General features: G+C 52.6%; 1 long non-coding RNA gene across 3 annotated transcripts in view; it reads left to right on the top strand.

Moving 5' to 3' along the window:
• The window catches only part of LOC138849723 (uncharacterized), a 154,821-nt gene that overhangs the window by 79,083 nt on the left and 47,829 nt on the right, over positions 1–27,909 (top strand). For all 3 annotated transcript variants that reach the window (XR_016234334.1, XR_016234333.1, XR_011388835.2), the window contains one exon: positions 24,447–24,723. This is a non-coding gene — a long non-coding RNA (uncharacterized LOC138849723). The remainder of the gene's footprint in view (positions 1–24,446; positions 24,724–27,909) is intronic.

Below are 27,909 nucleotides of genomic sequence, written 5' to 3'. Positions count from 1 at the left end.
ACAGGGCTCAGGCCTCCAACACACGAACCCCTGGGGGAGCAGACTCACTTTGCGGGTATAGACAGGATCAGCCACATGGGGGTTAGAGACGCATCATCGCGGGGCGGCGGGGGTGGGGGAGGTGAGGTCATGGAGATGACCCCAGAAGGGGTCCCTGCCAAGGGAGAAGAATGGCTGAGAGCAAGTGCACTTCCTGTTGCCCTCTTCTCAGCCAGCGCTCACCAGGCGTCAGGTCCCAGCCTCGAGTCACCTCCCTGCCCCCAGCCTCCTGTCACCTCCCTGCCCCCCCAGTCTCGCGTCACCTCCCTGCCCCCCAGCCTCCTGTCACCTCCCTGCCCCCAGCCTCCTGTCACCTCCCTGCCCCCAGCCTCCTGTCACCTCCCTGCCCCCCAGTGCCCCTCTGTAGTCAGAGCTTCCAAAGCTTTCCTGCCCTGTTGCCCCCAAGTTGTACCGGCACGGCAATCTATCCAGCGTCTGTTTTCCTTAGTGGCCTGTCGGGTTTGCTCACGACCAGGACCTGGGGGCCTGGCGAGGAGGGGAATGAATGAAGTTTCTCCCTGCAGGGAGGGCACACCCGTGCCCAGCGTTTCATTCATTTGTCCTTGGTGTGTACGGAGGGAGGGGTTTTTCATGGTGCTGCCTCTGACAAGTGCTGGGAACGAGGGGAATGTGCTATCTCTCCTCACCCCAGCCCTCTGCCCTGCAATGAGAGCTGTCCCCCGCCCCCACATGCCTTGGGCACTCCCTGCTCTGTGCCTGGGTTCCGACAGTGCCCCTTCCTGACTTCCCTGACCCTGCCTCCCAAATGCGACCCTGTGACAAGGCTCAGGTGAAATCCTGTCCTCTCTGGGCGGCCTTGGCCACCCTCTCCTGAGCGCCAGCGGCACCTGCTGCTGACCTGCCTTCGGAGGCCAGCACCTTCTTCTCGTGGCGTCGCTCACTCCGCTTTCTGAAGGCTTCCGTCGAGGCCTTGGCTAGCAGACCGCCTCGCACGGAGGCCACACCAGCTGGCAGCTGCTGGGACACCGATCGCGTCCCCTGCTGCAGTGCTGTCAGGGGTCTCATCCCCGACGGCCAGACAGACGCTGCAACACACAGGAAGCCTCACTGATTCCCTGTCTCAAAAAAGGGATAATAACTAGCACTGGCCAGTAACGTAGACTTTGGAGATGACTGTAAGTGAGATGCATGCCTTTGCATCAAGCTTTAAATAAACTCATCTATTTCAGTGCCTCTCTCTCTTTTTAAAGATTTATTTTATTTACTTGAAAGGCAGAGTTACACACACACACACACACACAGAGAGAGAGAGAGAGAGAGAGAGAGAGAGAGAAAGGGGAGGGGGATCTTCCATCTGCTGGTTCACTTCCCAAATGGCTGCAACAGCCAGGGCTGGGCCAGGCTGAAGCCAGGAGCCAGGAGCTTCTTCCGGTCTACCCACATGGGTGCAGGGGCCCAAGGACCTGGGCCATCTGCTTCTGCTTTCCCTGCATTAGCAGGGAGCTGGATGGGAAGTGGAGCAGCCAGGACTTGAACCGGCGCCCATATGGGATGCCGGCATTGCAGGTGGAGGCTTAGTCTACTGCGACACAGCACTGGTCCCAGATTGCCAGTTCTCTCTCTCTCTCTCTCTCTCTCTTTATTTATTTATTTGACAGGCAGATTTAGACAGTGAGAGAGACAGAGAGAAAGGTCTTCCTTCTGTTGGTTCACCCCCCAAATGGCTTCCTCCTGGTCTCCTACGCAGGTGCAGGGCCCAAGTACTTGGGCCATCCTCCACTGCCCTCCCGGGCCACAGCAGAGAGCTGGCCTGGAAGAGGGGCAACCGGGACAGAATCCGGCGCCCCGACCAGGACTAGAACCCCGTGTGCCGGCGCCGCAAGGTGGAGGATTAGCCAAGTGAGCTGTGGTGCCGGCAGCAGATTGCCAGTTCTTATTTAGGTTCCCCCATGTTTTTAACTGCTATGCTAATTTTAAGTGTGTTGTAAAAAGTTACGAGCTGCCAAGCCCATGCTGTTATCGCCAGCTTTCTGGTTAAAGCAGGCTGGTTCAGAACTGATTAATATTAGGACTTAGTGGAGAGGAAAATGAGTTCCTCCTGATAGCAAGAATAGCCCTAACACGGAGGGCACTGGGCCTCCCAACAGCACGCATGTGAGCAGGGGGCAGGAATGAACGTCTCTCCTTTAGCAGAACATAGACTAAGGAACTTCAGTACACTTGGTTGTCAAAGATAGGACGGATAATTCAAGAAGGCAACGTGGCGCCCTTCATATGGGAGAAGTTAGCAGGACCTCGCTTGCTAAGAAAACGACCAAACAAGCAAGAGTTTCCAAGATTGGAAGAAGGCTCCGCAAGGGTTTTGTTTCACGGGAGAAGCTGCTTTGAAATGGTTGGTGTGCTGTAGACAGTTGCATCTGCTCAGAGCAACAGGAGAGGAATTAAGCTGTGATGAGCAGCGGCTGGCCGTTTGCGTGTTCTCCCGTGATGTCTAAATCTCGTGACTGAAGCGTGGCTGCTCCAAGTGTGGATTCGGGAGCCGGAAGCACAGTTTGCATTTAGCCCCTGGCTCCGACGTGCACAGACTTCAATGTCTGTGCCCCAGTTCCCCTAACTGAGAAGTGGGAGTAGATTTAGTGCCCACCCAAGACAGATTTGAGGGACCCGGAAAATTAGCGCCTGGGGACCCTCACTGCCAGGCCTGCCCACGTGTGTGCTGCTGTTACTGCTATTTTTATTCTCAGAAGCCAGGGACAATCTTAAAGAATTCTGGTTCAGAATTTTTTTTTGACAGGCAGAGTGGACAGTGAGAGAGAGAGACAGAGAGAAAGGTCTTTCTTTTTCCGTTGTTTCACCCCCCCCAATGGCCGCTGTGGCTGGTACGCTGCACTGATCCGAAGCCAGGAGCCAGGTGCTTCTCCTGGTCTCCATGCGGGTGCAGGGCCCAAGCACCTGGGCCATCCTCCACTGCACTCCCTGGCCACAGCAGAGAGCTGGCCTGGAAGAGGGGCAACCGGGACAGAATCCGGTGCCCCGACTAGGACTAGAACCTGGGGTGCCGGCGCCAAAGGCGGAGGATTAGCCTAGTGAGCCACGGCACCGGGCAGTTCAGAATTTTGAAGAAAAGCAATTTAGAGCATGGACCCCAAATTTCATCACAAGTGTAGGCTCTGCTGGCAGCTGTGGACTTCAACAAGAAATTTGCATACCTGGCTCTCTGTCCCCGGGTTTGGGTCAGCCAACGACAGATGGGAGCAGGGTTCATTAAACCTGTGATGGTTGCGTGTGTACAGAACATAGAGAGTCTCCCCCTTGGTCCTTGCTCCCTAAACAAAGCAGAGTGCTAGCTATTGACGTAGCTTTTACATTGTATTACGTATTGTAAGTCATCTGGAGCTGGAGAGTGCGCAGGTCACATACCAGCACTACACCAGTGCAGAAGGGACTTGAACATCTGCGGAGTTTGGTGTCCTTGGTGGGCCGTCCTGTAACCAAACCCCTGAGGGCGTGGAGGGGCAGCTCATTTGTCTACAAAATGGGGTGATCGTCCTGGAGGTGTAGTGACTGAACACTGAAGGCCTGAGCGGTACTCAGCGTCGTCTTCACACACAGTGACATGCGGGGTATGAATTATGTTTCTTAATCACTACCTTGCTACTTTACAGTCTTTAAACATAATCGCAGAGGTGCTTCTCGGCTTAAATGTAGTGACTTGCATTCTTTTGGATACTTAGGCTTATCTGTTGTAAAATAAAGTATTGTTTTTCAAATATAAAATGAAATGTATGGGAAAGGGAGAGTGCTCTCCTATTCTCATTGCCAGCGCCCCGGCTCACTGGGCTAGTCCTCCACCTAGTGGCGCCGCGCCGGCACACCGGGTTCTAGTCCCGGTCGGGGCCCTGGATTCTGTCCCGGTTGCCCCCCTTCCAGGCCAGCTCTCTGCTGTGGCCCGGGAGGGCAGTGGAGGATGGCCCAAGTGCTTGGGCCCTGCACCCCATGGGAGACCAGGAGAAGCACCTGGCTCCTGCCATCGGATCAGTGTGGTGCGCTGGCCGCAGCGCGCTGGCCGCGGCGGCCATTGGAGGGTGAACCAACGGCAAAGGAAGACCTTTCTCTCTGTCTCTCTCTCTCACTGTCCACTCTGCCTGTAAAAAAAAATGTACTCAGCACTAGGCTAGCATAGTGGGTAAAGCCACCGCCTGCGCGTCCTTGGCTTCTGCGTCCAGCTTCCTGCTGCTGTGGACCTGGGAGGCAGCAGGAAAGCCTCAGGTGATTGGGCTCCTGCCATCCACTGGGAGACCTGGACTGAATTTTCCACTTCCGACTTTGGCCCCAAGGCCCAATCTCAGCCACAGCAGGCAAAAAGTTGGGGGAGTCACCTCGTGGAAGGGTGCTCTATTTCTCTGCCTCCCAAACAGATAAACTAAAAAAGGGAGAGGTGCTGAAATAAGGAAAATACGTGCAACATATTTAATAAATAAGGTCATAGCTTTAAAACAGCTATAAAATGTAAAATAGAAAAGTACATGTGTAGTGATTTTTAAGTCAAAAAGAAAAAATGAACAGTACCGGCCACAGTCCACAAATCACCAATTCAGTGGCAAAGAACTGTGATTGGCCATGGAGTTCATGAAAACTGGACGCAATCAAGGAAGAGCAGGTTGAAATGATGCCACTATCTTTTTTCCAGTAAAATGGCAAAGGATTTTTCTTTTATAAAAGATAACACTAAAGGTTGATGAAATTATAGGGAAAATGGACTCCTATGTTCGAGTGTGAAGTAAGGTAAGTTTTGTAGAAGAGTTTTGGCTCTGTGTGTGTGTGTGTGTGTGTGTGTATAATTGTACTTTCCATCTGACCTAATCCACTTCTGGGAATTTTTTCTTAGGAAGTAATTGAATAAAACAGAAAGGTGTGGATATAAGGATGTTCATGGCAGGAAATTTGGGAACAACCTGTGAACAAAATAGGAGTGGTTAAATAAAGTAGGGTGCATACTCATGGATATATTGTTAGGTAGGCATTGCGATATGAATTAGGATTGTGTTTGTCGACATGGAAGCAGGTTCCCAACTGAGAAAGACATCAGAGTGAAGTGGAAAGGTAGGAGCCCCAGCCCAAGGCTTACAGGGTGAGCAGCACGAAGCTGAGTGGTGAGCGCACCACGTCGAAGACCTGTCAGCTCTCAGGCTGGAAATAACCCTGGAGGGCGCAGGTCACTCACCCTGCAAATGCTGGAGTCCAAGTCCAGGAGGGAGAGAGCTGGAAGCCACACAACCAGTGAGCTGAACCAGAAGACCGAGTTTGGAGTGACAAAGTCCTCTTCATGGCTCCCATCCCTCTCGGACAGAGGCCCCCAGATGCTGTCTGGAAGGCATTCCCCACCCCAGCTGGGGTAAGGCTGTGCCCATACCACCAGGGGCTATGAACTCCAAGCACTTCGGCCATCACCCGCTGCTTTCCCAAGCACATTGGCAGGAAGTTGGATCAGAAGCAGAGAATCTGAGGCCTGGCTCAGCTCTCTGAAACAATGCGTGGCATCCCAAATGGTGCTTTAATCCTCTGAGCCGCGGCGATCCCTTCTCCCAAATATTTTAGATCCGGGTTGGTTGACCAGGTGCACATGGAGAGCTGACTGTGTCTGATAAACAGATGGCGAGGGTGGTGCGATGACACCAGGTCCAGGCTGTGTTCTGAGCGGCTGAGCGAGAGCAAGGGGGAAAGCAAGCATTTGCGTGCTGAGATGGCGACATTGCCAAAATGCGGACAGGACAAAGAGGGCAGGTCACTGGTGAGCCAGAGCCGATGCCATAGAAGAACGGCTGCGGGGTGGTCCAGGGGCTGCAGTGCTGAGCAGAGGGACAGTGGCGGTTGGCCTACTGCAATGGAGTGAGCTTCGAAAGAAAGTCATGTCGTGAGAGCCAAGGACAGTGTGAAGGGCAGCCAAGGACAGCACTTAGTGACCTCTGACCCCCTAGGAGCCTTTGGAGGAACCACACACCTGCTCTAACACCTACAATTTTCACCTTTAGATTACATAGCAGCAAAGGATGTAATTTCTAGGATGTTGCGGATACTGATTTTTCAAATAAAACAGTTCTATCTCTGCTTTAAATGTGTCCAGGCTAAATGCCACTCCTCCCCAACAGCTATCTGCACAGCTTTTCTTCAACAGGGATTTTTTTCCAGCATTCTTTCTAGAATGCTCTTCACAGAATTCTCGTGCCACTGTCCCATCTTAGAGTTCTGAGAGTCTTGAAAGCTTGCAAGTCTTCTATTGTTGGCCCTATCCTATTTCCCATAATAAACGTATTTACATAACCTGAAATAAGATTAAAACTATTTTTATGAACAGTAGGCTCTGAATATTAACCTCTTCTCTTTCTGTGGATTGAGTTATCATTGCGTTCTGTGAGTCATGGATTAAAACGGCATCCACGCGCGTGTATCCTTGGGTAAAGTTGGAGAAGGACCGTTGTGAACAGGAATTTTGGGAAGACGTGGTGAGACACAGGCATATTTGGAAGGAGACCGTTTCAGAAGAAGCACTGTGTGAGGCTGAAACATCAGTCCCAGTAACACGAGGCACCCACGCTGGGTGTGCGTCCTCTTCCTGGGCTTCGGCTTCGTGCAGGGTCTTGCCTTTCCCAGGGGGATGTTTGTGGAGATGGTGTGAGCAGAGGCTAGGGCTGGTCCACCCAGAAACCAGAGAGGCCGGAGCTGAGACTCTACACCCCTGGCGTGTACTTTGCCAGGCTGTCAGAGTTCACTTACAGAACATGAAGCTAAAAGCTCAGGTTCTAAAATTAGTTTTCTGAAGACCACGCATGCTCATTGTCTCCTTGAAAGCCTCTACACACGCTCAAGGATGCATGCTGCTGGCCTAGAGGTCAAAGGTTAAGGGAGTGAGCCACTCAGGTGTCAGCCACAGAATCCTAGATTTGGCGACCTCAGTGGCACAGCAAGTCTGGGGAGGGCCAGGTAATGGGATGGAGGGTGTGAGCTGGAGTTGACTTGTTGTGATGGCAACTTGGGTCCAAGGGGATGTGAGGGCAACCATTAAGGGCATTATGACTTCATAGTTATGCACATGGGCTTGCAGTAACACAGGTGACCTGGGTTGGGGTCCCGCCCAGCCCCTCACACTCGCCTATGTGATATGGGCACTCTTCTTGTCCTCCTTGTCCCTGGAGGGCTTTCTCTTCTTTATCTGTAAAAGAGGATGCCACAGGGCAGGTGCTGTGGCGCACTAGGTTAATCCTCCACCTGCGGCGCCGGCATCTCATATGGGCACCGGTTTCTAGTCCCGGTTGCTCCTCTTCCAGTCCAGCTCTCTGCTGTGACCTGGGGAGGCAGTGGAGGATGGCCCAAGTGTTTGGGCTCCTGCACCTGCATGGAAGACCAGGATGAAGCACCTGGTTCCTGGCTTCAGATCGGCGCAGAGCCAGCTGTTGCGGCCATTTGGAGAGTGAACCAATGGAAGGAAGACCTTTCTCTCTGTCTCTCCCTCTCGCTATAACTCTACCTGCAAATTAAAAAAAAAAAAAAAGATACCACAGTACTTCTTGCTGTGGTTTGAATGTGTGTCCCCTCGTTCATGCACCAGGAGTCTGGTCCTCGGTGTGGCAGGGTTCAGGTAGTGGGACCTTTAAGAGGCGGAGCTTAGCACACAGTAGTTAAGGCTTTGGAACTGTTGCCCTCAGAAGGAGGTGATGTAGTTCTCATAGGATGCTGCTTAGTTCTTGCAAGAGGGCTGCTATAAAAGAGCAAGCCTAACTCCTCTGGGCTCTCTGGCTTCTTTCTGGCCATGGGATTCTCTCTCTCTCTCTCTCTCTCTCTCTCTCTCTCTCTCTCCCCCTCTCATGCACTATCAGCGTTGTGACGCCATCCACGGGGCTGTGACACAGCCTTGGGGTGGTTCACTGGAGACGGAACACAGGGGCTGCCTGAGCTCTGACTGGCAGCCCCGGGTCGGTCATTCTCACAGCGGCAGGAAGAGACTAAGGCGTTACTTTGTAGCGTTATTCTGAGCTTCAGGAAGCAAATCCATGCTAAGGGCTCAGTGCATCGCCGGGGTTTTGTAACACTTGACAAGTAGTAGCTATTTGCATTAGGTGCCTGTCTTAGTGTGTTAGAGCTGTTCTGACAAATTATTCCTAACTAGGTGCCTTAACACAGCGGAAACTCGTCCTCTCTCAGTTCTGGAGGGCGGGAGTCTGACCCGAGGGTGTCAGCAGGGCTGCACTCCTTCCAGGGGCGCCAAGGAGAGTCCATTCCTTGCCTCTCCCAGCTTCTAGGGGCTCGTGGGTGCCCTGGCTTGCGGCCACAAGGCCTCCTCTTCTGTCTTTCGAATCTTCTAGGCCTTCCTGGTACAAGGACACTTGCCACTGGCTTTAGCACCCACCTGGGTAATGTGAGATGATCTCAATTTGACACCTGCCACTTAATCACATCTACAAAGCAACCCCCCCCCCCCCCGCCCGCCATAGGTCACATTCACGGGTTCCAGAGATGAGGATGAGGATGACATACCTTCCAGGGCAGCCCATGACCAAGTGTCCAGGGAATGTGCTGGAAGCATCCATAGGCCAGAAGAGGCAGAGAGGGGTGGGGCCAGAGGAAGAGGTTTGGGGATGACAGATGAGTAATGCTGGGAGGTGGCAAGGGCTGGCTTCACCTCCAGCCATGCTGGGCACGCAGCATCCACTCCTGGCCAAGGACGTCCACACAGGCACTGCTTACAGTCAGGGTGGAAGGAGGTGGGGAGGAGCACAAGCAACTGCATCTGTAGCGGGTTCCTGGAGGGAGGGCAGCGTATGCCAAGCTGAGATGGACCGGAGCAGGTGAGCAGGACAGGCTTCAGACCCGGCAAGAAAATGTCAGAGGTCAAGGCTGCCGTCTGGTGAACCAATAGCCGGCCTCTCCACCCCCTCGGCCAACTCCTACCCTCATCTTCTGCCCACCTCGCTGTTCCTCCCTCGCCTTGGGCTAACCTCAGACGCTCCCTACGCAAGTCTGCTCTTACAAGGTTTCATCTGCCCTGTGGTCCCCGTGAGCAGCGGCGTGGGCCTGGTTGGTATCCAGAGAATGCTTGAGCCTTTTCTATTTTTTTCTCTCCCTGATCTGGAATGTCATTATGCAATTCCTACAGAGGAGAGCCTGGCTTTCTTTTGTAGTTGATACTATATCTGTATCAATGCAGTTAAATATATCTTCCCAGCTCTTTAGACACTTTATCACACAGGCCCATTGTGCTAATGGAAGGATTTAAATCAGTCCTGAAGGGAGTGATTAAGGTTTACAGATAAGTGTGCTATCAATTGGGATAGGTTATCATAAGTAATTTGCATATGTAAAGACCACTGAGGAATATTCTGACTTCTCCCTTCTTGAATTAATATTTGAGAAGAAGAGAACAATGAAAGTGTTCTACAGAGGGACACGTGCAGAGTCCCAGGGTCTGTAGATGGCTTTGTGTTACGTTCTAAAGAGAAAGGAAGGAACGTAGCATTAGACAGGCCAGCAGGAGCAGAGAGGACGTTTGGGAAAAGAAAAATGGTCCATGATGTTGCTTCTTAACCCGTCTTGGGGGTTCGAGGGTGCTGACACAGGGGTTAGAGTGCGAGGACGAACACACAGGAGCACACGCACAAGAAACTCCGCCCGCCGCCCTGGAGACTGCTCACGGCTCGGCCTCCCTGAAGTCCACCCACGAGCTCCAGGGGGCAGGTGAGGGCCCCTGGACAGGACGTTCTCAGAGAGCTCTAAAAACAGCAGCTCGACAGGGCAGTGGAGAAGGTGGGTTCTACTGACAAGGACAGGGGCGTGTGTAGTGGGGGTGGGCGCTGTCAAGATTTTGCCAGGATGCACATGAGAGAACCGAAGGAGGTCTCTCAGCCATCGGCCCGTCAGCTTTTTGGGCTTTCAGTGGGCCCCTCTGCAGAGGGGGATGGCAGGGCGTGGTCTCCCCGCTTCCTAGGCGTGTGCTAACGCACGGAGCTCCTGCAAAGGAAGGTGTTTGGTAAGCCCTTCAGGTTACCAAAGGATAAAGTGCGCTTTAAGACAGTGAATTGCGTTGTGTTGTGATGGGTGTATCCACTTCCATTCCTCAGCTATGAGGCAGGGATGCTTCATGTGGCTTAGTACTGTTAGGACAAGAGATTGAGAAGGCCCAGACACATTGCAAAGTACACCAGGGCAATGGACTTACCATTTTTGAAATGAAAGGTAATTCTGCAGATAGAGTGTTACCTTTCAGTATGAATGGAGAGGTCTCCAGTGAGGTCAGGGAAAAGATGAGAAATATTAATTCTGAAAGCCCCTGAATTTTTCCAGATGGCAAATGAATTAGATTCTCTGTGAATTGTAGAATATTAAATTTTATAACCAAACTAAATTGATGTCTTATGCTTGGACCCAGTGCACGGCAGATCCAGAGGGAACGGCTTAGATTATCTTCACTATTGATTCATGAAAAAGCTTTTGGCAAATGGTCCCAGACGAGGAATCCAGCCAGGAACAGCATTTGTTAGACCAGATGGGTTGACTCACTGTTTGAATGGAAACATTCACCTGAAGGCTGTCGAGTGGTCTACGGCAAGGACGGAGGTCGTGTGTTTACTGTGCATCAGTGGGCAAGGCCTGATCCTCCAAAGCCTGTGAGCTTCTGGAGCACTTCAGTCCAGGGCTAAGTATTGCTTGTAAAGCTGCTGTTTTGAGAGGCAGGCTTACAGAGGGAGAGACAGAGACAGAGACAGAGAGAGTGAGAGATAGAGAGAGAGAGAGAGATTTTCCATCTGCTGGTTCATTCCCCGAATAGCTGCAATGGCCGGAGCTGGGCTGATCTGAAGCCAGGAGCCAGGAGCTTCTTCCAGGTCTCCCATGTGGGTGCAGGGACCCAAGCCCTTGGGCCGTCCTCCACTGCTTTCCCAGGCCATAGCAGGGAGCTGGATCGGAAGTGGAGCAGCTGGGACTGGAACCAGTGCCCATATGGGATACAGGTGCTGCAGGCAGAGGCTTAGCTTACTACGCCACAGCGCTGACCCAAGAGCTGCTGTTTTACGGACACTAATAAAAAGTCTATTTGGATGACAAAAAGCCATTTGGCAGAAGAGATGGGAAGTTGACCCATAGCTGCTTTGGGAGAAAGATGTTCTAGAGGTTGAGCAGGTGCTCCCGGCAAGGCACAGGTGAGCTCAGCCCTGCACAGGATTATTTACAGGCAGGATTTCCCTTGTTTGCGGACCACAGAGGCTTTGGTGTCTTAATGCCAACAGGTCGCTTCTTAAAAACGTGTTTGGGGTCAGAGTTGTGAGGATGGCGCTCTCCTCAACCATGCTTTGCTATTCCACACCTCTTATTCAAGGTGAGGTCAAAATGCCACCTCCCCAGGCCTCCCTGAACATCTTCCCCAGGCCTCAGTCCCATGTCCTGGCCTCTGTCACGTGGCCTTGTCACCGCTGCCGAGTCGCACATGGAGTCTGCCCCTTGCTGAGGGCACATGCACCCTGTGAGCACCCTGTCTTGTTCACTGGCGTGTCCTCTGACCCCTGTTTGCTGATGGATGAATTTGTGGAGTTTTCGGAATATTGAAGCAAATGCAATTTACTAACCAGTGTTTAGACTTCCAGATATTGTCTCCTCTTAATTCTTTTTCCAAAAAAGATTCACTAAAAAGGGAGCATGACAGAGAGAGTGAGCGAGAGGGATAGAGAGAGATTTTCCACCTGCTCGTTCACTTCCCAAATGGCTGCAACAGGCTGGACTGGCCCAGGCTGAAGCCAAGAGCCCAGAACCCCATCCGGGTCTCCCATGGGTGGCAGGAGCCCAAGCACTTGGGCCACCATCCACTGCTTTTCCAGAGACAGTAGCAGTGGGCTGGGTGGGAGGCGAGCAGAGCCGTGGGACTGGAACCAGCACTCTGATATGGGGTGCCGGCTCCGCAAGGGGCGGCTTAACCCTCCACAGCACAACACGGCCGGCCTGTCTTCACTGACGGGGCTTTTGGCGTCTCTTATTACATGTATCTCCCCGTTTGCATTGCTGCTGCCCTAATTCAGATTTTTCTTAACCAATAGACCCTTGCCTTGGCCTCTCAAATGTGCTGTCTGCCTGAGGTCTCCATCCGGCCCAGGCCTCTCTGTAGCTCCCTGCAAGATCAGTTTCCAATTTCTTCTTTGAAAAGCAAGCTGGCCGGCACCGTGGCTCACTAGGCTAATCCTCCGCCTTGTGGCGCCGGCACACCGGGTTCTAGTCCCAGTCGGGGCGCCAGATTCTGTCCCAGTTGCCCCTCTTCCAGGCCAGCTCTCTGCTGTGGCCCGGGAGTGCAGTGGAGGATGGCCCAAGTGCTTGGGCCCTGCACCCCATGGGAGACCAGGAGAAGCACCTGGCTCCTGCCTTCGGATCAGCGTGGTGTGCCGGCCACGGAGGCCACTGGAGGGTGAACCAACGGCAAAGGAAGACCTTTCTCTCTGTCTCTCTCTCTCACTGTCCACTCTGCCTGTCAAAAAAAAAATTAAAAAAAAAAAAAAGAAAAGCAAGCTGTTTGTTGGTCTGACATTCAAGTTCCCTCTTAGATGTGGGCCCTTCAGAAAGTTCATGGAAAAATGCAACGAAAGAATCAATTAATTTGGTGCAAAAAGTTTTGAAATCCATGCATACAAGGAGTCTTTAAAAATTTCACCAAAAATATGTATTATGAGAAAAGTGTGCATGGATTTCAGCATGTTTTGCACAGAAATAAATGTGTGTAGTCCCAGTTTCCGTGAACATTTTGAGGTTCCGTCGTCCCTGCCTCTCAGCCCTGTCTTCACGTGCCCTCTGAGTCCATCAAGTCCACGCACTCCTCCGTTTGGCAGACACAGCCTGCATTTTTCACGTCCAAACTTCGGCCCAAGTGATTTTCTTTACTTGCCCAAATACGAGCCGATTTCTAAGGTCCAAGTCAAATGTTCTCTCCTCCAAGGAGTTTCCTCTGGGTCACTAAAGTGAAAGTGAGCGCTACCTCTTTGAACCGTCCTGACACGGCCTTGGTCCCTTTCCCATGGTGTCAATGTCCGACCTTGTCCAGCAGTCCATGAGGTGAGAGCGAAACCCTGGTCATCTTTGCCTTCCATGGAGACTTAGCTCAGAGCCTTGTGACAGGAGGGGCCTGGTAAGAGGGGTAGAACGAGGGGCCGTTTCTGAATTCTTGTTTGGGTTCGATTTTATTTTGTGGCCTGAAAAGTGCAAAACCTGCTGGAATATATTAGTCATGACTGTTTCCAGGGGCACGGAATCTGTCTCTGATTTGAGGATGGATTGGCGATGGATTATGGCCTGGCTGGCAGACACAGGCCCAGACCGTCCCCGTTTGCAGCAGGTTTTCAAGGGCTTGACTTCACCAGGTCTCCCTAACCTCGGGAGGGGAGCAGGTGCCTGGCAGCTCCCTCCACGTCGCGGCGGAGCAGCTGCCTCGGAAGGAAGAACTTGCGAAAGGGGAACAGCAATGGTGCTCAGGTCTGGCGACTCCCGTTGGGGGGACCTTTCCCCTGTCCCCTTCTGTCCTCATTCCGGGGATGGCGGCCATGATGAATTCTCACTGCATCTCTCAGAATGGCTCCTGAAACTCCTGTGTTTCCAGAGGAGCTTGGCCCTGGGTGAGAAAGGTGGAGGAGGAACGAGGCAACTTTGCGTTCAAGACGCTGGACTGAGAACGGTGCTGACAAGTTGCAGGGTTTGGTTAGGTCGTGTTTGACACGGGCTACGCGTAGAACGGAGAGGACCCTTCCCTGGGAACTCCCTGCCTGATTCCTCCTTTCTCCAAGACTACGGAAGGCAGGTGCCATGGCTGGAAGGTGGTTTGCCCCTCAGACATTCCTGTTCTGGAGGCTTGGTCCCCAGTGTTGTTGGGCCTGATGGCAGGTACTGGGTCATGAGGGCAGCAGCTTCGGAAGGGACCGAAGGCTCCGTGAGGTGGGTTAGGTGTTGTGCCACCGGATTAGCTGTCGAGAACAGGCAATTACAAAGTGTTCAGCCACCTCAGCTTGCTCTCTGGTCCCCTCCCGTACCCTCTGATTTCCTTTGCTACACATAATGCCCTTGTCAGGAGTGATGCCAAGGCCATGCTGTTGGGCCTCCAACCCCGTGAGCCAAGATGCACCTCTTTCCTTTATAGAGTAACCAGCTGCAGGCACTTTGTGATAGCAACACCAACAGACCAAGTGCGTTCCCCGGCAGTGGGGGATAAAGGAAGGAATTCAGGTGTTAAATCTAGGGAGACCTGGGTTCAAATCCCAGCCTTTCCACTCGCTGGCCTTCTGGCTTTGAGGAAATTGCTTGTGTGAGCCTACACCCCCTTGTCTGTAAATGGAATGCCCCTGTAACCATGTCTCAGATACTATAAATCCCTTGTTTCATTCAGTTCTTCCCCAGGCCCTAAGAAGTAGGTATTATCCTATAATGTTTGCAAGTTTTCATTCCTTGGTCATTCTGCAAATAAGACACGGGTTCACAGCTGGCACTGTGGGCACATGGATTAAGCCACAACCTGCTGTGCCAGCATCCCATATGGTACAGGTCCTGGCTGCTCCACTTCCAATCCAGCTCCCTGTTAATGCATCTGGGAAAGCAGCAGAAGGTGGTCCAAGTCCCTAGGACCCTGCCAGCCCCTGCTGCCTATGTGGGAGACCTGGAAGCAGCTCATGGCTCTTGGCATTGTCCTGGCACACCTCTGGCCATTGCAGACATTTGGGGGCTGAGCCAGCTGGTGGAAGATCTCTCTCTCCTTCTCTCTCTCTCTCCAACTCTACTTTTCAAATAAATAAATACATCTTTCAAAAAAATAAGAAATAAAAGAAATGGGTTCAGAGAGACTAAAAGCCATCTGCAAGAAATTGCTAAGAAGATAGACGTTGACCAACTCACTCACCCTCTAAATACCAGCTTCCATCTGTAGAACACAGGAGGGAGACCTCCGCAGGGCCCCCACAATGCTCAGATAAGAACAGGTACTGGAAGTGTCAGGATGATATGAATGAGATTCCTGCTCGTGTCTTTTAATGTGTGTGTATAAGTAACTACATGCAGTTATGTGCATTTCTTTAAATCAGGTTTGAATGATCAGTCCTTTGTTAAATGGTGATGATCAGACAGTCAAGTGTTTTTCAGCACAGACATCCTCACCATTCAGAAAACGAGACGGGACCAGGCACCGCCCTCCACCCAGGGGCAGCAGATCTCATTGGCTGGGAGAGGCCCAAAGAAGGCGGGGCACAGCCTGTGAAGTCCTGCTGCTGCAAAAGCAAGCCCACAGATGATGACACGTCTCGTCAGCACAGTAGTGAGCTGTGTTACCTCTGGCGTTAATACTTACTGAGGTTAACCAAGGGAAAGAAGCGGGAGAAGAAAATGTCGTACGGGAGAACTGGTGCTTCTGGATAACCTCAAAACTATATCGAAGATGAATGTTTTATTTTTTAAATGATTTATTTAGTTAGTTTAAAAGTCAGTTACAGAGAGAGAGAGAGAGAGAGAGAGAGAGAGAGGGACACTGAGGCCAGGAGCCAGGAGCTTCATCCAGGTCTCCCTCTTGGGTGGCAGGGACCCACTTGGGCCATCTTCAGCTGTTCTCTCCAGGCCGTTACCAGGCAGCAGAAGTGGAGCAGCTGGGACAAGAACCAGTGCCCCTCTGGGGTGCCCGTGTTGCAGGCGGCAGCTTAGCCCTCTAAACCACGACACCGGCCCCGACGATGAGTGTTTTCATCTGAGACTTTCTTACTCCTCCTAACGACCACTGTAGCGTCAGCACCCTGGGTGGATGCTGGTAGCAGGGGATGAGAGGACATCATAGAGGGGAGAGGACTCGGGGGACCTGGAAGCGGGCGGAACCAGCTGGACAAGAGCAGAGGGCAGGCCTGGTTTTGAGTCTTCGCTGCGCCCCTGTTAGCTGTGTCACTCTCCCTGACGTGCTGCCCTCCTGGGACGCTGAGGCAGAGGCGGCTGGTCCTTTCCCTGCTGTTTCCTTTTCGAATGGGCGCACAGGAGGCGCTCGGGGCAGCCCAGGACCGATGCTAGCACGCCTGCCCTTACTGGGATGCTGGCATGTGCTTCCCTCCCCTCCCCCTCTCCCCCTCCCTCTCTCCCCTCCCCCTCTCCCCCTCCCCTCTCCCCCTCTCCCTCTCTCCCCGTCTCCGTCTCCCCCCTCCCTCTCTCCCCCCCCTCTTCCTCTCCCCCCCTCTCCTCCTCTCTCTCCCTCTCTCCCCCCTCCCTCCCCCTCTCTCCCTCTCTCTCTCCCTCTCTCCCCCCTCCCTCTCTCCCTCTCTCCTCTCTCCCCCTCTCCCCCTCCCCCTCTCTCCTCCTCTCTCTCCCTCTCTCCTCTCTCCCTCTCCCCCCTCCCTCTCTCCCTCTCTCCTCTTTCCCCCTCTCCCCCTCTCTCCTCCTCTCTCTCCCTCTCTCCTCTCTCCCTCTCCCCCCTCTCCCCCTCCCTCTCTCCCCCCTCCCCCTCTCTCCTCCTCTCTCTCCCTCTCTCCTCTCTCCCTCTCCCCCCTCTCTCCCTCTCTCCCCCTCTATCTCCCTCTCCCTCTCCCTCTCCCCCTCCCTCTCCCTCTCCCCCTCCCTCTCCCTCTCTCCCTCTCTCCCCCTCTCCTCTCTCCCTCTTCCTCCCCCTCCTCTCTCCCTCTCTCTCCCTCTTCCTCCCCATCCTCTCTCCCTCTCTACCCCTCTCCCTCCCCCCTCTCTCCCTCTCTCCCTCCCTCTCTCTCCCCCTTTCTCTCTCCCTCTCTCCCTCTTTCCCTCTCTCCCTCTCTCTCTCCCTCTCTCCCTCTTTCCCTCTCTCTCTTTCCCTCTCTCCCTCTCTCTCTCTCTCTCTCTCTCCCCCTCTATCTCTCCCTCTCCTTCTCCCTCTCTCTCTCTCTCTCTCTTTCTCTCTCTCTCTCCTTCTTCCTCTCCCTCCCTCTCCCACCACCAGAGGAAGGAGAAGGCTCCACGCCCTCAAGGGGTGCAGTACCACTGATGCAAGGGGCCAGGGTCAGGAAGCACCATGCATGGGCCTCACGCAGGGAGTGTCTGCGAATGGACCAGTATGTGAGTAACAGGGTCTCCATGTCTGCACCACGCCACGACTGTCTGGGCACGTCTGTTATCGCACCAAGAGTTCCTGTTAGTGACGCAGGTTCATTGTTCTAGTCTGCACCATGGGGGCAATCATGACTCCCACGTCAGGCGTTCTGGGGATCAGGAGGAGCGCCGTATGGGAAATGTGACAGGTCCTCACTGGCACCTGATGGACCAGCCTGCTCCCAGAGCTCCCAGCCATCGTGAGAGCCACGGTGCCCTTGTCACTGACTGCTCGACCCTGGGCTGGGCTCTGCAGCGGCAGGAGTCCTGGAGCTGCCACCGCTCATGTCCGGCTGACGTAACTCCCGCTTTCTCTTCTCCCTAACAGAGGCTGCAAGCAGGACTTGAGGCCAGTTGGCTCTAGCAAATTGCCATGGCACCTCTGGGGTTTCGTTAGGTTTATTCTAAATTTTTACTCCTGGAATCCTCCTCATCCCAATCCCCGCCCCCTAAGGATACACACTACTGTAGTTTGTCCTCTGTTGGGATTTTGGTTTGTTTGTCCGCATGTTGGGATTTGGTTCCCGGTGCAGCAGTGCTGCAAGTGGGGACCTTGGGTGGAGGACTGGGTCACCAGGTCTTGGGCTTCTGGAGGAATGAGTTGCTGTGGTCGTGGGTTCGTTACGAGGAGAGCGCCCTCTAGTGTGCTTGTTCTGTCTCGCCGTGTGCCACCTTCTGCCATGTAATGATGCAGCAAGACGGCCCCCTTTGTAAAACTTTGTCATACACGTTTCCTAGATTTCATGTGTGCATGTTCAGGAACTTAGTGGGGTTTCCCCACACCCTCCCGCCCCTTCTCCCCCTCCCTTTCGGATTCCCACTCTTAACCTTTACCATGATCTATTTGCAATAAACTTAATGATCATAGAGTTTACTTAAATTACTTTAAGTAATGGAGCTTTAAGTTTACTTAAAAATTACTTTTAAGTAATGGAGCTCGACAAATAGTATGAAGAAAAAGAGGGGCCAAGCCGGCGCCGCGGCTCACTAGGCTAATCCTCCGCCTTGCGGCGCCTGCACACCGGGTTCTAGTCCCAGTCGAGGCACCAGATTCTGTCCTGGTTGCCCCTCTTCCAGGCCAGCTCTCTGCTGTGGCCAGGGAGTGCAGTGGAGGATGGCCCAAGTGCTTGGGCCCTGCACCCCATGGGAGACCAGGAGAAGCACCTGGCTCCTGCCTTCGGATCGGCACGGTGCGCCTGCTGCAGTGCACTGGCCGCAGCGGCCATTGGAGGGTGAACCAACGGCAAAGGAAGACCTTTCTCTCTGTCTCTCTCTCTCTCACTGTCCACTCTGCCTGTCAAAAAGAAAAAAAAAAGAGGGGCCAGCACTATCATGTGGCGGGGAAAGCCACTGCCTGCAGTGCTGGCATCCCATATGGGCACCAGTTCGAGTCCTGGCAGCTCCACTTCCAATCCAGCTCTCTGGTGTGGTCTGGGAAAGCAGTGGAAGATGGCCCAGATTCTTGGGCCCCTGCACCCACGTGGGAGACCTGGAAGAAGCTCCTGGTTCCTGGCTTCAGATCAGCGCAGCTCCAGTTGTTGCAGCCAACTGAGGGGTGAGCCAGTAGATGGAAGACCTCTCTCTCTCTCTGCCTCTCCTCTCTCTGTGTAACTCTGACTTTCAAATAAATAAATAAATCTTAAAAAAAAGAAAAAGAAAAAAAAACACAACAAAACTAAACAAAATGCTGTTTTTCTATGGAAGAGACAAGGGCTATAAACAATCATCAAATCTCAAGATGTCTGTTTCAGTCCAATACATTACATTTCCTTTTCTTTTTTTTAAAGTTTTATTTATTTATTTGAAAGAGTTACACAGAGAGAGAAGGAGAGGCAGAGAGAGAGAGACAGAGAGAGAGAGGTCTTCATCCGCTGGTTCACTCCCCAACTGGCCACAGTTGCTGGAGCTGGGCCGATCCAAAGCTCAGAGCCAGGAGTTTCCTCTGGGTCTCCCACATGGGTGCAGGGGCCCAAGGGCTTGGGCCATCTTCCACTGCTTTCCCAGGCCTTAGCAGAGAGCTGGATCAGAAGTGGAACAGCCAGGACTCAAGCGGGTACCCGTATGGGATGCCAGCACTGCAGGTGGTAACGTTACTCGCTAAGTCAAAGCGCTGGCCCCATACATTTCAAGTATTCTATCAGTTGCATTGAATCGGGGGGAACATATGATATCTGTCTTTTTGAGATTGGCTTGTTTCACTAAATATAATGGATTCCAGTTGCAACCATCTTGTTGCGAAAGACAGGATTTCTTTTTTTTTTCATTTTTTTTACAGATGAGCAGTACTGCATAATGTATATACGTATCATAATTTCTTTATCCAGTCAACAGTTGATGGACATCTGGATTGGTTCCAGATCTTTGTTATTGTGAATTGTGCTACAGTGAACATGGGGTACAGATGAATTTTTCATAAGCTGATTTATTTATTAATTTATTTTTTGACAGGCAGAGTGGACAGTGAGAGAGAGAGAGAGAGAGACAGAGAGAAAGGTCTTCCTTTGCCTTTGGTTCACCCTCCAATGGCCGCCAGGGCTGGCGCGCTGCGGCCGGCACACTGTGCTGATCCAATGGCAGGAGCCAGGTGCTTCTCCTGGTCTCCCATGGGGTGCAGGGCCCAAGTACTTGGGCCATCCTCCACTGCACTCCCTGGCCACAGCAGAGAGCTGGCCTGGAAGAGGGGCAACCGGGACAGAATCTGGCGCCCTGACCGGGACTAGAACCCGGTGTGCAGGCGCCACAAGGCGGAGGATTAGCCTAGTGAGCCGCGGTGCCGGCTGATTTATTTTTGTTTGGGTAAACTCCCAGGAGTGGGATGGCTGGGTCGTATGGTGGGTCTGTATTCAGATCTCTGAGGTGTCTCCATACTGTCCTCCACAGTCTTGTCTTCCACAGTGGCTGGACCAGTTTACATTCCCACCAGCAGTGGACTGGGGCACCTTTTCCTAGACACCCTCACCAGCATTTGTCATTTGATGATTTCTGTATGAGAGTCGTTCTAACTGGAGTGAGGTGAAACCTCATTGTGGATTTGATTTGCATTTCCCTGATGGATAATGGTCCTGGGCATTTTCGCAAGTGTCTGTAGGCCATTTGAATTTCCTCTTCTGAAAATTGCCTGTTCAAGTCTTTTCCCCATTTCTTCACTGGAGCATTTGTTTTGTTGATGTTGAATTTCTTGAACTCTTTATAGATTCTGGATGTGAACCCTTTATCAGTTTTATTTCACTGATTTTTTATATTTTTGTTTTAATTTTGTTTATTCTGTAGTTTTTTTTTCAAGAAAATGTTTTCTTGAACAAGTTTTTTTTTACTTATTTTTTACTTTTTTTTTTATTTGACAGATAGAGTTATACAGTGAAAGAAAGAGACAGAGAGAAAGGTCTTCCTTCCATTGGTTCACTCCCCAAACAGCCACTACGAAGCCAGGAGCCAGGTGCTTCTTCCTGGTCTCCTAAGCACTTGGGCCATCCTCCACTGCCCTCCCGGGCCACAGCAGAGAGCTGGACTGGAAGAGGAGCAACCGGGACTAGAACCTGGTACCCATGTGGGATACCGTCACCGCAGGCGGAGTATTAACCAAGTGAGCCAGGGCGCCAGACCCTCTTCTCTAGTTTTTAATTATTTCTTTCCTTGTACTAATTTGGGTTTGGTTTGTTGTTTTTCTAGTTCTTTGAGATGCATTGATAGCTCATTTATTTGATACCTTTCCACTTTCTTCATGTAGGCATCCATTGCTATAAACTTCTCTCTTAGCTCTGCTTTTGCTGTGTCCCGTAAGTTTTAATATGATGTGTTGTCATCTTCATTTGTTTTGATTTCTCTTTTGACTTCTTCTGTGACCCACTGTTCAATCAAGAGCATGTTGTTCAGTTTCCATGTGTTTGTGTGTGATCTGCAACATGGCCCTTGGCAGAGCCAGGACATCTCTCTGGAGCTTTCTGCAAACGAAACATACCTCTTTTCTTTATACATTTATTCAGTTATAACAACAGAAAATGGATTAAGACACATATTTGTTGTGGAAAATTTGAAAGGAAGATTTTAAAGTGAAAATATCCACCCACTAAAGATGATCATTACTAATGTCTTGGTATATTTCTCCCCATATTTATTTTTTTTTTAAAAAAATAATTGTTTTCATTTTGTTAGAGAGAGAGAAAGAGAGAGAGATCTTCCCTATGCCGGTTACTTCAAATGGTCACAACAGCCGGGCTGGGCCAGGCTGAAACCAGGAGCCAGGGACTCCATTCAGGTCCCCATATGGGTGGCAGGGGCCCAAGTACTTGAGCCACCTTTTGCTGACCCCTAGAATGTACCTTATCAGGGAGTTGGATCAGAAGCAGAGGAGCTGGGACCCATGTCAGGAACTCGGAGAGAGGCCATGGGTGCCCCAAATGGTAACCTCCCCCCTGGTGCCCCAAACGGTAACTTCCCCGCTGGTGCCCCAAACGGTAACCTCCCCTCTGGTGCCCCAAACGGTAACCTCCCCCCTGCACCAAAACCTTGCTCCTCAGCCCCAGCTCCACATTTTTTTAAGGTAAATATGAGACGTTTTCAAAACGTCCAGAGGAAATTTGTATTACGAAGAAACTATTCATGGATTTCAAAATATTTATTCAAAATAAGCTTATCTTTTAATTCCATTTTCCATAAACTTTTGGAAAGACTTTTGCACACTTTCATCACAGTTGAGAACACAGTACACACAGGATTTGGTACCTTGCATTGTGTATTTTGCTTGCCATTATCATAAACAGTTCTTCAAAACACTGAAAACCCGTTATAGCCATTATTTTCAGTAGTTCTGTACTGTTCCACTGTATCTCATCATTTTCCTCACCGGTTCCTTATTGTTGGATGATTCGTTTCCAGGGCTCTGATCTTAATAAACGTTCTGCAGTGAGCGTATTTGTAAGCTTTGGGTGCTTCCCGGGCAGTGTGAGTTCCTGAAGGTCACCCAGGTTCGGCCTTGGGTAACAGGTAGAGGCCCATCACACTTGAAAGGCACAGTCTGGCTTCTGGAACGTAACAGCATGGGAAGGTCCAGTGTGGGCCACCAAGAGGTCCTGGGGGTGGCTGAGGGTCTTGGAGACCGCAGGAAGCCCTTTGCACTAAAGCTGTAGTGGTCATCGAAGGTGTCAGCTTGCCTGGATTCAGGGACACCCAGATAGCGGGTGAAGCACTATCGCCTCTGGGTATGCCTGAGAGGGCGCTTCTGCAAGAGACTGGCATTCGAATCTGTGGCCTGAACAAAGATCCACGGTCACTCAACGTGGGGCGGTGCCGACCAATCCCTTGAGGGCCCAGAGAGATCACAGAGGCAGAGGAAAGACACGGGCGTCCTGGGGTCATGGTGGCTTCCAGCAGGATTTTCAAGGATATCCCGAGGAGCCATGCGAAAGTTCGCAGCAGAGTTGGAACTCCTGCAGGGAGCCCCAGTGGGGCGATGCCTAACAGAGCTGGGGAGGGGAGCTGGAGAGGCGACTGCCAAGGGTCGTGCCCGGCATCGTGCACCACCTGCCTGGGAAACCGACTGACATCAGCGAGCAGTCTCGGAGAGCAGCCACGTGGGCAGAGACCAACAGAGACACGGAAGCATGGAGGCCTCCACTTGGGTTTCATAAGACATCTCAGACAACCTGGGGGCCCAGGCAGAGAGCTGTTGAGGGTGGGGGGGCGGAGCCGCTGCAGAGCACACGCACTAGAGTAACAGAGTGGAAATGGGAGGTCCGAGCTGCTGTGCAGAGTTCCCACCAGCACGAGGCCCAGTGGAGCTGCAGAGATGAGGTTTCAGTGTGCAAGGACTGGGCTGCAGCCAGCAAAGCCATGGGCAGGGCTCCCACGTGCCCTACACGGGGCTTCAGGAGCTCATGTTTGCCCCGCGGAGATTCGGTCTTGCCTCTGACCAACTAGCCTCGTTTCTGCTTCGCCGTCTCCTCAGTTTGGAATGGAGGTGCACGCCCTGTGCCTGCCCTGCTGTTGTGTGTGGAGCTGTGTACCTGGGGTATTTGGAGGCCTGCAGATGGAAGAACTGGCTTTGAGTCTCAAAGGAGACGTTGAACTTGGACTTTTGAGCAATGCTGGGACATTAAGACTTTGAGGGAATGGAATGAATGCATTTTGTATTTGGAGGTGGACATGAACCTGTGCAGGTCAGAGGTCAGGATGCTGTGGTTTGGATACGAGTTTGGGTGTTGAATGTCCTCTAAAGGCCCATAAGTTGAAGGTTTGGTCCCAAAAGTCTTACACTAATGGCACTAAGAGTGCGGACACTTAATCCAATGGTGGTGCATCGAGGTGGGAGCCTTCATTAGCTTGGATTAGGTTGTTAGGCCGGGGGCCTTTGAATCCTCATGCCTGTATAAGGAGAGGCACAGGACCTGCATGCTCCCAGCATCCTGCCGTGTGATGTTCTGTGCCCCGCAGGACCCTGCCGGCAAGGACTGCATCACCAGAGGCTGAGCCGGTGGGGTCCACCCAGTCTTGGGCTGTGAACCCTCGGGACTGGCCGATGACTCTCGCTCAACATTCGACGGCTTTGCCTTTGGCTGCCCAACATTTGTGTATCTTCTTTGATATACATCTGTATTTCACTTTTGACTGTTCAATTCCCTTTCGCAGTTAAACATTTCTATTGTCTTTTGACTGCTTAAGAATTGCTTCTGAATTCCAGGCCCTTATAATAGAGTCGTTTTGCAAACGTTTCCTCATTCTATGGGTTGTCTTCTCCCCTTCTTGACAAAGAATTTAATTTTGACAGAGCCTGAATTACCTGCTTTTTTATTGTTCATGCTTTTGTGCTAAGAAACGGCTGCCGAATCCAAGGTCACATGTCGCTCCCCGTCTTCGTGGAGGAACGACACAGGACCCTGCGTTGTTCTTTTGTCTGCTCGGCCCTTCCCGGGTTTGCTGCTGGTTCTTCCCAGGTTGGCTACCGACCCTTCCACCTCCGTGGAAGGGCGGGCCCCCTGCCACTTTCCCCACTTCCGCGGGGGAGCGGCACACCGCCGGCTGGCTCTCTCGGGGGCTGCTCAGATGTTCCCCTTAGATGTTCCCCTTAGATGTTCCTGGTGCATGTTGTCTCTCTCCTCCTTTGTAGTCCTCTTCCACCAATCCCAACTCTGCTACCCACACGCCGAGTACGCTGCTCTCCTCCAATCAGGAGCAGGTCCTGCTGTTTATTGGCTGAACTGGAGGCAGCTGTGTAGAAGCTGTTTACTCCTCTCTCAGCGCCATATTGTGGGAGAGCAGATGCATAGAATAAGTCTTAATTCCAGTAACTTAGTCTAGTCCGAGTTGCTCCCCACAGTCACAGAGATTTAATCCTGTTTTCTTTTTCTTCTTTTTAGAAAATATCTGTTTACTTGAAAGTTGGAGTTACAAAACAGACGGAGAGACAGAGACCCGTCTTCCAGCCACTAGTTTACAAATGGCTGCAATGGCTAGGGCTGGGCCAGGCCGGAACCAGGAGCCAAGAACTTCATCTGGGTCTGCCATGTGGGTGGCAGGAACCCAGAACACATGGGCCGTCTTCCGCTGCTTTCCCAGTCCGTTAGCAGGGAGCTGGATTGGAAGAGGAGCAGCTGGAACGCAAGCCAGCCTCCATCCAGGATGCCAGTGCCGTAGGTGAGCGCTGGCCCAATGCTGTTTTCTTCTAAGAATGCCATAGTCTTAGCTCTTACACTCGTACCTCTGATTCATTTTGAGTTAATTTTGTGCTATACAACCTACATTCTTTAGCCTGTGAATTTCCAGTTATCCCAACACTGTTTGTTGGAAACACTATTCTCACCCTACTGGATTATCTTGGCACCTTTGAGAAAAATCAGTTAACCATAGACACAGGTTTTTATTTCCGGACTCTCAGTGTCCATCTCTCCTTATGCCACTTACCACCCTCTCTAGATTTATGTAAATTTGCAACACATTTTGAAATTGTAAAGTCTCTTTCTTCCAACTTGGTTGTTTCTTGAGAGTCTTTGGCCATTCTTACATCTCTGTGTTTGTTGGTATACTTATTTGTCTATTTTGAAAATTTCTATTTATTTACTTGAGAGGCAGAGAGAGAGAAATAGATCTCCCATTTGCTGGTTTACTCCCCAAATGTGCACGGCAGGACCTGGGCTGGTTCTGGTAACTCAATCCGGGTCTCCCACATGTGTGGCTGAGGCATCACCGGGCCTCCCAGGGCCTGGAGCAGGAGCTGGAGTGGAGTATGGAACCAGGTACTCAGCTGTGGGATTCAGGTGTTGGAACCAGAGTTTCAGCTGCCAGGTCGGATGCTCCACCAAGCAGAAACCAGACATTCAAACAATCGCTCCACTTCCCGCAGGAAAACAAACAGGCCCAGGTTCTCTCCGGGGACCACAAACACCGATTTCCGGCCCTGCAAGTCCTCGTTCCCCTGGCTCTGTCTCTGCGCCTTCGTGACAGAAGTGTGAGCCAGGTGCTCAGGTTGGATCTCGCGGGCCTGTGTCTATAACGAGTCACACGGACTCTAATGACAAATGAGTTACTGACCGCCCTCCCCCTCCCCCCAGAATCTGGCACGGTGTTCCTGGCTTGTTTCTGTGAGTCCCCAAACGGGGAATCCCGTGTGCAAGAAGATGGTCTCTCCGTGGGTCACTGGCTCCCTCACACCTGCCCCACTGCCTCTCCTGCACCTGTGCCTCTCCTGCACCTGTGCCCCTCCCTCCCAGTCTTGTTTCTGTAGAACCATGAGGACCCCTCCTCATCGCAGTACCACAACCAGGCCAGGGCTGCTCCACGAGGGCCATGTGAGGTCTCCAGCGGGTACTTGTGTTTGCAGACACAAGGGGCCCGTCGTCTTGCGGGTCACTGAACAATCAGCCTCCCGTGGGCAATGTTTGAGGGCAGGCTTCACCTCCGGGTGACAAGGAGAGGAGATGGTGGGACGTCCCCTCCAGAAGCTGCCTCCCTGGGGAGTGAGGAGGAGAGTGTCCAGGATGTAGGGGGCGGGGGCTTCCAGCTCAAGCCCTGCCCACCTTCATGCCTGGTCTGGGTACAGCCCTGAGCCAGCCTGCTCTGCGTCAGCCTTCCTGGGTTGACTGGGGCTCCGGCCCCTCCGAGTGCGGTGCTGAGAGATCAGCCTTCCTGGAGCACCCTCCGAAACAGGCTGTGATGGGTGAAGCGTGTCGGGTTCTCTGCCCCCGCCCCCGCCCCCACGCCCCTCTCCTAAAGCCCAGGGGGTGGTGTGAATCCACTAAAATAATGCAAATCCAGGCCCCAGCGCCCAAGAGACTTTTCTCCCAGGATTTCAAAATAGCAAAGTTGATGACGAGTTCCAGTCTCTGGCAGAAGGGACATTTATTTTCCAAACACTTCCCCTAGCCTGGTGGACACGTGCTTGGGTCTTGTGATTTCAGGGGAGCCTGGGGTGGTCCCTTCTTCTTATGGAGGTAGGTGGCTCCGTGTGAGGCCAGACAGACCAAACAGAGCCAGGATTCCTTCTGTCTCCGCTCACCTGGTCAGGCACGTGGGAGCAAGGGACCACTTCTGTGTGGTGGGCTTGGCCTGACCTGGGGTGGGAGGTGAACACAGGGACACAGAGGGTGTGACAGTCCACCCTCCCCTGCCCAAAGTCTGGGCGTTTTACTCATTTCTCCCGCTTCCACCAAAAAATCAAAGCGTGTTGCATCACCCAGGCAAGGCCCTTCCTGTGCTGTTACCCAGAACCTCCAGGGGCTATTAGGAAGCTGTGCTAATCCTTCGGCCAGGCCAGCCACACCCCAGCCCCGGCCCACACTTCAGCGTCACATCCCATGCAGGCCCAGTGCTGTCACTCCCTTCTCTTTCCTCCTCAATGTCGCTGCAGCCCAGGTGCCGCGGCCAGGCGTCCTGACTAAGCTGTTCACCCCCGGCCATCTGGCCAGACGCGCTCTGCGTGACGGCGCCTGGCTGTCCACCTGCTTCCCGGCGGCACAGCGCGTGGGTCTGATGCACAACCTCGCAGGCCCAGAAGGAATCAGAGATGCCAAACTGGGTTACATAAGTGAGTTAGCAGGTGGCGGCGAGGTGCGTGCTGTCAGGAAGTGAGTCAGGAGCCTGGCGACATGCATCCTCGGTTCTCCTGTCGGTTTCTTTTCGACAAGCAGTTCTGGGATTCCTGGTGTGTTCTCGGAGTGGAGCAGGGGCTCTGTGAAGCAGGCCCTGAGGACACAAACACACACAAGACACAGTCACCAAACAGAGGGCTCCCCGTCCACGGGCCACTCAGACCGGAAGCAGGAAGCGCACAGACAGTGCCGATGCGTGCTACTCGCAGCCAGAGACCGGGTTCTTCCTGCGGAATCAGCAAAGGCTTCGGGGACGAAGACCCGACGTCCAAGGCCAGCTCTGCAGAACGAACTCGATTCTCCAGGTGCGCGAGAGCACAGAACGTCCTTCTTAGGAGAACTGGGGAGAGGGGCCTTTGGTGCCCCCTGGAACATCGGCTACGGGGCTCCAGCCCTGGACACATCTGCTCTGCCCTTTCTGATCCTGTGTGTGCGCAGCCCTCTGCCTCTGGGGCTTGTGGGTTGCAGCTCTAGGGGGGGAGGACAGGATTGACAAGTCACCCCCGAGGCCTGGGCCAGGCCCCAGAGCAGACGGGACCCCAGGGCTTGGGTGCTGAGTGAGAGGACTTTGTTATGCTGGAGCTGACAAGCTGCTGGCCAGGAGGGGATTCCCTCCCCCGACCCCCTGCCACCACCCAGGGACTTGTTTTGTGGAGCTCTTATGGAGTCTGGAAAGTGCGCATCTTTGTGGCAAAGCTGGCATCCCTGGATTCAAAGCCCTGCCGTGCACGGGGCC

This window comes from Oryctolagus cuniculus, chromosome 5 (assembly GCF_051225735.1).
Source record: "Oryctolagus cuniculus isolate XC-2025 breed Fujian yellow rabbit chromosome 5, ASM5122573v1, whole genome shotgun sequence".
Taxonomy (NCBI): domain Eukaryota; kingdom Metazoa; phylum Chordata; class Mammalia; order Lagomorpha; family Leporidae; genus Oryctolagus; species Oryctolagus cuniculus.
The sequence above is the reverse complement of the archived record's forward strand: the minus strand, read 5'-3'. Positions and strand labels throughout refer to the sequence as shown.